General features: G+C 31.7%; 1 pseudogene; it reads right to left on the bottom strand.

Moving 5' to 3' along the window:
* Positions 1-9,803: 9,803 nt before the first annotated feature.
* LOC149557733 (pathogenesis-related protein PR-1 pseudogene) lies at positions 9,804-10,304 on the bottom strand (annotated as a pseudogene).
* Positions 10,305-10,310: the final 6 nt, after the last annotated feature.

The following is a 10,310-nucleotide window of genomic DNA, read 5'->3' as shown; positions in this document are numbered from 1 at the left end:
CTAGGATGTTCTCATAATCAAATTGTCAGTATCCAAGGTTTTATATGTAGGATGCCTTCTACATACATCTATTATCTTATCCATAGTACATCTTTCACTAGTAATGCTCTCTGTAATTGATAGAAATAGAAACCTTTTTAGTAGATGAAAGAAAATATGATTGATTAGTGATTGAAATATAAATATATCATTCTTAGTTCTCTTAATCTTCTCCAAAATCTCAAGTTGTACTCTTAAAATATCACTCAAATTTACTTGTTCCTTCTAAATACAAATCTTATGGGTTGCATAGATAAAGCCTACTAACAACTCGTCACTCTTAGAACTTACACAAGTAGAATATGCAATGATTATGCTCAAGAATCATACATCATGTTGTCTAATGGTGTTGATCACCATTGCTTTTCTTTTATAAATTTCTTTAGTATTGAGTTCAACCTTCTTTCTGACTAATTTCTGAATAATGGGTAAATTGCCTTGTCTGCTAAGACCAGTAAGCTCATGAATAAGGTTGGTAGATATGTTAACTATATTATCTTCCATCCATACCTTCCCATTATGAATTATTCTTAGTATAATTTGAGTCCATTACTCATTCCCAAGTTCATGGTAAAAGTAATATCTAAATAGGTCCAAATCTTTTAGATGTTCAAATCTGGGCTTTGAAATTTTATCATGGTTGAAAATGATTTCGATAATCATTTTCATAAGTTCACTTCTAACAATTTCAAAATTCCTAGACAAGTAACTTACTATGTCTTCCAAGAAAACTACATTGTTTAGAGTTGTTGATAGCACTAAATTAAGGTTTTCTTCTAAGGGTTTCATAGGGACAACCTTCAATTTGGGTCTCTCAATATTCTCGGCATTGTGAACTCCTATCATATCCATGATTTCACCAAATAAAAATTTATCAAAGAAATTCAATGCAAATAATGATAAAATACCTTTTTCAAAGTAGCTTTTTCTCAAAATCACTTTGATAAATTGCTTATGGGTGCTATAAGCTCCTAAAATTATCACAATGTTTAAATAATTAAGTTCATACTCTATTTATTTATCCATCTTGAGATTGCATTAATTGTGTACTTTGCTAAATCAAAAGATCTATTAATTTAATTATGATATCAAATATTTTCTCAAAATAATTTGTCTAATCTTCAAATGCTATGTGAGGTTAACCATATCTTCCTTTCATCATAACAATGCTCCACAAAAATTCGGTCCATAAAATTTGTTGTGAAAACATAGATTTCATCTTTGTCATAGAAAAAAATTTCTCTATTTAATAATAACTCTTATTTCCTTCATAACTTGTTCTAATAAGCTCCTCCAAATAATAAGTGAAATTAGCTACAATCTAAGCTCATCTAGATACATTTTTTCCCAACCATGCTACTCATTGTTCAATCTCTAAATGAAGTTTCAAATTCTAGTGTTGTGAACAAGCTTAATTTAACTTGGTTGAATCAAACTCCATTGCTAACTTCAATCTTTCTTTCTCCACATCATCTAACTTTTCTTAAAATCCAATAGCTAATCCCTTTACAAATGTCTCATCAAGTTCTTCTCAATGTTCACTAACTACATTTGTTTGATCTTCATTATCTTTGTTAGTTATGAAGTTCCTTTTCTCATTTCCATAGTTTTTCCCATTGTTCCTTCTATTTATTAAGTATCTTCTATTGTTTCTTCTGTCCATTTTACAATACTTTGCTATATGTCTGATGTTATTGCATAACTAACACACTTGGGTTTTTCTTCTAGGATTATGTCAATAAATAGGTGCTTGACAATTCTAGGCTATGTTTCCAAAGTTGTTACACTTATAACACATGATCTACTTTCTTTCTTCATAAGGTCTTCTTTCTCTTGATGTCCTCTCATTAAATATTCTTCTATCTATAGGGTTAGTGTTTCCATACATTCTACTATTCCTTTTATCTTTAACATATTTAGGTTTCTTACAATCAATTGCTTTATGACCAATACAATGACAATTATGATAATAAAAATTTGTAACATGATTAAATGACTTATTTGTACAATCTCTTTTCATATGACCTATTTCATTACATAAAAAACACTTACCTCAAAATTCATACCTAGTTTCTTTAGGAGATTTAATTTTCTTAGGTTCATCCAATTTCTCAATTTGCTTATCTTGTCTAGCTTCTTTATATTTATTAGAAGATTGACTAGATTCAATCTTATCATCAAATTTATCTTTTTCTTTTAGATCTAATCCATTTTCAACTTTCTTTGTAGTCATGTTAAATAAGTAACCAAGACTAGTCTTATCATAGTAGTTCTTTGTACTAGCTTTTGTTCATCAAGCTTTTCTCTACTAGAATAAACATTTTAAGGTTTTAGCTTACTTTGAGTTGGTTTTCCTTTCACAATAGTGTTGTACTTTTGAAGTTCTTCATGATCTTCTTTTAATGCTTCAAGTTTAGATGTCCTCTTTGCTAGATTGGCTCTAAGATCTGAATTCTCAGTCTTCAAATTAGATTCAACTTTTCTAGGATCATTCTTCAAACTTAACTTTAGAATGATGATCTTTAATTCATGCTTTAAGATCTTGTAATCTATTTTCATCTTTGAATATTCATCATCACCAATTTCAGATTTTGTAGATTTGGGCTTGGTTTTGAGACATTCAATCTTTCTTTTCAATTGTCCAATGTATACTTTGGAGTATTCATATCTATTTTTTGATTTATCTATTTCTTCATTAAGGAGATCAATTTTCTTAAGAGCCTCTTCAAGGTTTTTCATCAACTATTTCATATCCATAGGGATCTTACTCACATTGTTAAGCCTCTTCTGAATAACTAAGTTCTAATACCAATTGTTAGAAGTAAGGAATACTGAGAGGAGGGATGAATCGGTATTCTACAAACTTTTGTTGCCAACTAGATATTATTTATTACTTTGAACCATACATAAGAAGTTAAATAGGTAATGCTAAATAGGAAGAGTAACCATGCATTAAGATAACTCATAACACCATATTTTTTTAACTAGGGAAACCCTAGCCAAGGGAAAACCCCAGTGGGAATGATGCCCACAAAGATATACTTGTGTGTGTGTGTGTGTGTGTGTGTGTGTGTGTGTGTGTGTGTGTTCATTATTAGAGGATGGACCCTGTTAGGAGTCTATAAATAGATTCAATACATAAGAGTTTCTATAAGGAGAGTTTGAATCCTTGTTAGGAGATTCCAACCCTATTAGGAGTTGAGGTACAATGGATGTAAGAAGAGCTCACTACCCAAACATGTAATTTATCCTTTAAGTTCCTCAATTATAGAAGTATACACATTGTACCTTCTTTCTAGCAAATCTTTGATCTCATCTTAATCTCAAATCACAAAATTAGGTTATCAAAAACCTACTTTTGCATATGATACAAAACTTTGCATTCATAACTTTTGTACATAACTTCACTATGACCTCACAAGATGTCTTTGAATAAATAAAATTCATTTTCACAAATTGCTGCTAGGTTAGCTAGGACCAAAATAAAAATTTTGAACTTAGATTAAACATCTAGGATGTTGTCCCTAATTGGTCAAGTAATTATTTTGTAAACGAAATAATTTTTTGGCCTTTCATTCCACTAATATGTACATAGTTATACAAGTAAATTATAAATATCTCTTTTGTATTGTCTATAATAATGTCCAAGGTTTTATATGTCATCATCAGCATGTATATTATTTCCATCTAACCTCTCTCTCTAAAATAACATCATATAAATAAGTTATACTTCAAATGTTGTTCTTTTTTCTTATTTGATAAACACATAATTACATTCACTAGAACTTGAATAAAAAGTGTCAGGTTTAGTATTCCTACAAGTAATGTTAACCACCTATTCAAATCACTTCATTCTTCCTCCATGCAACCTTGCTAGTCATCGCATGACATCAGCAACAAGTTGCATACAAATGATACACTACTCTAAACCTTTTTCATACTGAGACAATTTTCTGAGTACCAAAAAGCTAAGTATCTTTATTTTAAAATTTTCCTACAAGCATGTAAATCATGTTTTGCCATTAATGATAACATTTAGATATCTATATATACCAAATTGTCAACATCAATGTCTCAAGATGGGAGCCTTCTTAGAAAAATAGAAGTTAATGAATCCATTATTCTAAAATAAATATGGACAATAGCCTCTGATGGTATAATGTAAGGAAACTTCATTCTTTGATACATCCTATAAAAATGATGATTAAACTATGAAATAGTCCCATGGGGATCCCTCTTAATTGAGATGAACTGATCATGTAGGATAGTAGGATCAATATAGATCTTGAATTATTCCATAAACTTTCTCTCAAAATAGTTCCAAACTCTTATTGATGTTAGCAATTAGATGCCATTCCCCCTAAAGTGTAAGGAAGGAGGCAGGATACCACATCCATATACTAAATTTGGTTTCAATTATAGATCTCCTTGAAAATTTTAATATGATCTTATGTTGTTTGTGATTCTCCATAGATGAACCACAGAAAAAACATTTCAAGATTTTTCTTCAAGTCGTGTAATAGACCAATTAAGTTCAAAGGTGAATTTTGCATGTTAAAGAAAGACATGGTGCATAATCATGGCAACATGTAAACTAGAATGTAGAGTTGTTGATGATGGCGATGGATTTTGTAATGAAAGTGGTAGAATTATGGGAAATCCTTCATCACTATGAGGATTATGAAAGTGAATGAGTTTGAAGAACACTGGCTCACTATCTAATTCTTAAGGCTTGTTGAAATGGAGATGATGAATCGGGATCTTCTAGCTTGTGTTAATTCTACAAAAAGTGCACCTCTATAGAAGTACACTTTCTCAAAACAATGCACCCGCTCACCTTGCACACCTTTAGAATGTTTTTCTTTCTTTTTTTTTCCAAATTTTATAGAATTATTAACTATAAACTTAGGTTTTTGAGCCTGTCAAATGGTTTTCAGGCCCTCCTTCTAGCACCACTTCTCTTGAGTTATCATTTTGTACGATGCTCGATGGTAGGAATCCTTTCAATATCCTCTATCAAAAAGTGGATCTAGGATCAACTCAAAGGTTCCAGGAAATCTTGCAACCTACTAGGTTCTACTCATTTGAAGACAAATGTGTTTGTTCATAGGGAAGCCTTTTTTGGTTCAGACCAATTTCAAATAAGATGTTTAATTTGCTTGCTATTTCAAAATAACCACAAAAGAGAGATGTTTTTTGTATTTTCTATATTTTAAAATGAATGCATTCTAATAGTGGAACTATATGAATTCCTAATTTAAGCAAGGGTTAGTAAATAAAATAACAAAGATAAGGTATCAAGAGATGAAAGAAAATAACATAAAAGGAAAATTACTAATAGACATAAACCATAGTAACAACACATCTACAAGTTAAATCATTGAAAAGATTGGGTAGGAAAGAAATAAAAGTTGGAGCAACACTTCATAAAATCCATTGATGCAATCATTAATAGAAACTTAGTATAAACCAGAAGATGTTACACTTCTTATGAAATCCCAAGGCCACAGAAAGTGCACTCATGTGAGACAAGAACATACGTAGGAGCAATAGGATGATCTCTTCTCCAACTTGGCACCTCATTGAAATTTGTCAACATGTGTCAAACACTAGAACTAAAATATCATACAATCAAATCAATAAAACAAAAATATTGTCTCCATTATTATGATGAACAAGAATCCACAAAAAATAACACACTCTAGCAAGAGTAATTACACCCAATATGAGAGCACTAATAGCATATATTATTGCATCAAAATAATCGGTTGGAATACATGTTACATTCTTGAATTTAAAAGAAATCATCTCCTCAATTTGTGTTCAAAGTGAGAGATCTCTTCATGGAAAAATATAATTAAAACTAATTAAAAAAATTTAATTATGTACAAACTAACTATCTAAATAGTGCTAGTAGGACTCTTTCCTTGTTTATATCAATTAATGGGTGCATGAGCCTTTACATGTATTAAAACAAAGAAAGAAGAAGTAGATAAGAAGAAGGAAGTGGTAAGAGGATCTAGGAGTCACTAAAAGCTCTAAAAGTGGAAGCTCAACCTTCTCTGAATGTTTCTAGGAGTTAAATTAGAGTCAAAATGCATTTCTAGTGCATGGAAAGCTCCAAATTTAGAACTGACAGTTAACTTTCAATGCACCTCTAACTTCTTCAAAAATTTAGAATCACCTTTGGAGTAGTCCACCTTGCACACCTTGATGAAATTTGTACAAGGTGCTCAATTCATTAAAAAATCAAAGTTCTTAGTTTTGTTCAAATGGTTTCTAGGTTTTTCTTAGATGAGGTCTAGGAGCACTCTCATGTAGTTATTTTTTCCTTTTTGATGATTTATACCCTCTTTATAGCCCAACATTGTCATATATTTTAACTCCTACTTCTTCTATCTAAATTCCCAAAGTACATGTGTTGAATTTTATCATTAATAGTTTAATAAGATGAGGAACTTGTTCTGATTCATGTGTCCAACCTCTGTATCTTTGATCTTCACTATAAATTCATGAATAAAAGCTTACGTGTGACTCCTTTGAAGATGAAGGTTACGAACTTAGTTGAGATCACTATTGCTACTCATAATGAGGATGCTATGATGATCTATGCACTTGCACATTAAGCACCACACCTTTGTGATATGTACAATTTGTGCACTGCAAAGTCTATTCCTTCATTTTTTTTCCTTCTCTCCAATTGCTTGATCCTACCTTGGTCAGACACCAAGTGATCAGATTATTGAAAATAATCAAACGTTTGAAATGTTTTCATATATTTTTTAACAAGATTTTCTAGGCCCTTTTTAACTAGTTGTTTTAGAGGTCTTCGGCTCATAATTTCAATTTGAAACTTTCATCAGTCCCTAAAACTGGGTAGCTGAAAACTCACTATTTTAGGGATTGACGTTAGATTTTTAGTTCTTCTTTCCAATGGTGTAAACAGTTTTCAATTTTGAGCTCCAAGTCAAAAGTTATGACCCTAACAAGTTAAGGATACATTTTTATCTGCACAAAAAGGATAAATATTAGTCTAGAGAGTTGAAAATCTAAGCCAAAACAAACCCTAATTAACAAAAAACCTATCCCAAATGCTCCAAACTAGTGATAAAATATGTTAGTCCCCTTATTACCCCTGATATGCATAATAGCACACCTAGCACACCTTGACATGTGTGCTAAGTGCACTAAAAGGTCATATTAATTCCATTTTAGTGTAGTGTAGTTACACACATGTGCATGTCAGCACCTAGGTGGGGTATGCACATGCACATGTGCGCAACTACGCACATCCATGTGGCAAGTGCAAATGGGGAGAAGACTTAAGTCCATGCTTTGTTTAAAAAGAGTGCACACATGTGCACCTTGATGGGCTGTGCATGTGCACACGCTTAACATTACCTTAAGGTTTTTGAAATGTGTGCATGTGCACACCTTGGGGATGTGTGCGAATGCGAACCTTTCCTTAGGTACTTTAGTTTTGGACCCAGTGCACACCCTTTGGAGGTGCATAGGTGTGCATCTTCAAAGGGAGCTAAGTGTGCACTTCTGCATTTAGCACATCTACACACCTTGGATAAGTGTGCATGTGCGCTAGTTTGAAAGTGCACATTTATGCACTAAAACACTTTAAAAATTACAATTTCTCTTAGTTCAAACACCCCATACTTGTCTAGTTAGAGACTAGGACTTGATCCAAACTTAGGAAGAGTTCCAAAATGACGTAGACCCCACACTAGTGGTCTATGAGACTAAAAATTTACTAGGGGGTCCCCATTTTTAGGAGAAATGGGGTATGTCTTGTGAAAACACAACAAAACCAAATAGAGATCTCCAGTCTCCTACGAGGCATGATTAAAATCCATCTAGTGAGTAAGAACCAATATCTTCCCACTCAAACCAACAAAAAAATTAGGAAAAAGAAGAGTTGAGAGAGATGCTCTAGGAAATAAAAACTCACCAAAAATCTTCTTACCTTTAGCTTGTAGAAATCCTTTCAAATCTAAGGTCATCATTCAAACACCCCCATCCTTTGATCCACGTGCAAAAATCTCCTTGACTTCTCCACCAGCCAACTCTTGCTCAAAAGTTGTGGAGTACATTTAAAAGTAGAGCTAATATATTAAATCTTTATTTTGTGAAGATCATTAGAATCTCTTGTCTAGTTCTTCATAAAGACGCATATTTTTATTGTATTCTTTAACTTTTAAAATTAAAAAAGTTATAGTGATTATGCCAATTTATTCAAAAAGCAAAGTAGATATAATTATCTATCTAAATATTTTGAAAAACCACATGAAAAAATGTAAATACCAACATAAAAAAGTTTTCCAACATTCTTAAAACATCTTTATACAAATATAAAATAAAATAAAATATTGAAAGAAAATTTCAAAAGTAGGTTGAAGGATTCCCTGCAATACTTATAAACTATGATGAAGATATACAACTATTAAAATACTGTGTTAATTTATGTCACCTCCTATCATTTACAACTCTTACATTTAACAAAAGGTGCATTACTTGATGCTCTATAAAAACCTAGGATATTTACAATCTAGAAATTTATTTAATGATAAAAAATAATGAAACAATAAATATGCATATAAGGTGCTTTATTTAATACTTTTCATTAGATTATAATTTTATTTTAATAAGATCTACAATATAATCCAATAAATAAATAAAAATCATCAAGAATAGACATATGAAACCATGTTCTCCTATTTAGAAGAATGTTCAATTTTACGTAAATTGTGTCCTCTAGGTGCATTTATGTGTCTTGAATGATTCAAAATCATTATTTTATACACTTAGCCATTATCTTTAACAATGTTATATATCATGCATAAAAGTAGAATTAAGGTTCTTATATTGTATGCTTTAGTCCATAGAAATTTTATGCCAAACTGGGTAGGGATGAAACAATATTGTATAAGTGCAATATTGAATATTTTAGAATACCTATACTTAAAATAGATTATTGAAATGTCTATTAATGATGATCTATGATCTATATTTTCAAATTAAGAACTACAAATATATTTTTTATATAATTTTTTATTGATATAATAGATGAATAATATGTTTGAAATTTTCTTCAAATTTTCTTTATTTTAGATTGTTTAAAATCTGTGTTGTAATTGAATGCAAAATTTTAATTATTCAGAATATAAAACAAGCCTACATTTCTTCAATTGTCTGTTAGATAAAGATTAATTGACTGCTAGATAAAGATTAGGGAGAATTATCCATATTTTTTAAAGGAGAATTGAGTGCACCATTCGTTTTCAAACCATTACAATTTATATATAATTTTAAAAATGGAAATACAGTTTACAATTTCATATAGAAAATTAGATAAATTAGATGTTGAGTTTGAATAGGAACATCTTCGGTAGCCAGATAAATATTAAACAGCATCTCACGGTTGTCGTGGTACATCATTCAGCAGCAGAAATAACCAATATAAATCCAATCCCACTTTTAACGTCAATGTGTAACGAATAGTACTATAGCTCTGTATTCGAAAAATAAGATATTTAGAAAATGCAAACGGCTGCAGAATTGATTGTCAATCTAAAGGTTTACAAAAGACGTCGACCTTTAGATCAACAAACAAATCAGGGGAAGCTTAAGTCGTCCACCTTAATAACAGAAGCATTATTCTATTTCCCAATACAATCAATAAGATATTAGAAAGAATTATTATCTCCTTTCCTGAATGCAAAAGGATAAGATATATACTTGCTATACGTAAGCAATCAATAAGGCCTATTGCCAATATAGTTGCCGGGGGGATCATAGCTGCATATGACCCATGTGTCCTTACTCTTACATTTGATAATTGAACACCCGACTCTTTGAGTTGTTGCCCACACAATCTGAGTATAATGTGTGCAATCTGGGCCCGTGCAAGTGTTATCGGCATGGACATACCACTTCTTCTCATCAATCCAAGCATTCACCGCCTGCAGAGGTGTCCACTTTGGGCCACTGCCCCAGAAGATATTTTCTCCATATGGTGATCCTACAGAATGCTCGAGAAGGCAGTCATTTCTTCTCTCTCTCGCATAATCACGAGCAAAAGCGGCAAGTGTGCTGTTCCATTTCAGGGGTGGAGCTCCAACGGCTTTTCTCGCCACATTCTGCGGATCAAGGAATTGCTTTCTGGCATCCGAGCTGCTTAAGAAACCTTCCACACTGCATAATAATAAGTCCACCAGCAACACCATAATAACTAGCTGGCAAAGTCGACCCATCTTAATCAG

The sequence above is a fragment of the Cupressus sempervirens genome, chromosome 5 (assembly GCF_028749045.1).
Source record: "Cupressus sempervirens isolate cs-2001-9-10 chromosome 5, ASM2874904v1, whole genome shotgun sequence".
Taxonomy (NCBI): Eukaryota; Viridiplantae; Streptophyta; class Pinopsida; order Cupressales; family Cupressaceae; genus Cupressus; species Cupressus sempervirens.
Note: the sequence above shows the minus strand (reverse complement) of the source record. Positions and strands in the feature narration are given on the sequence as shown.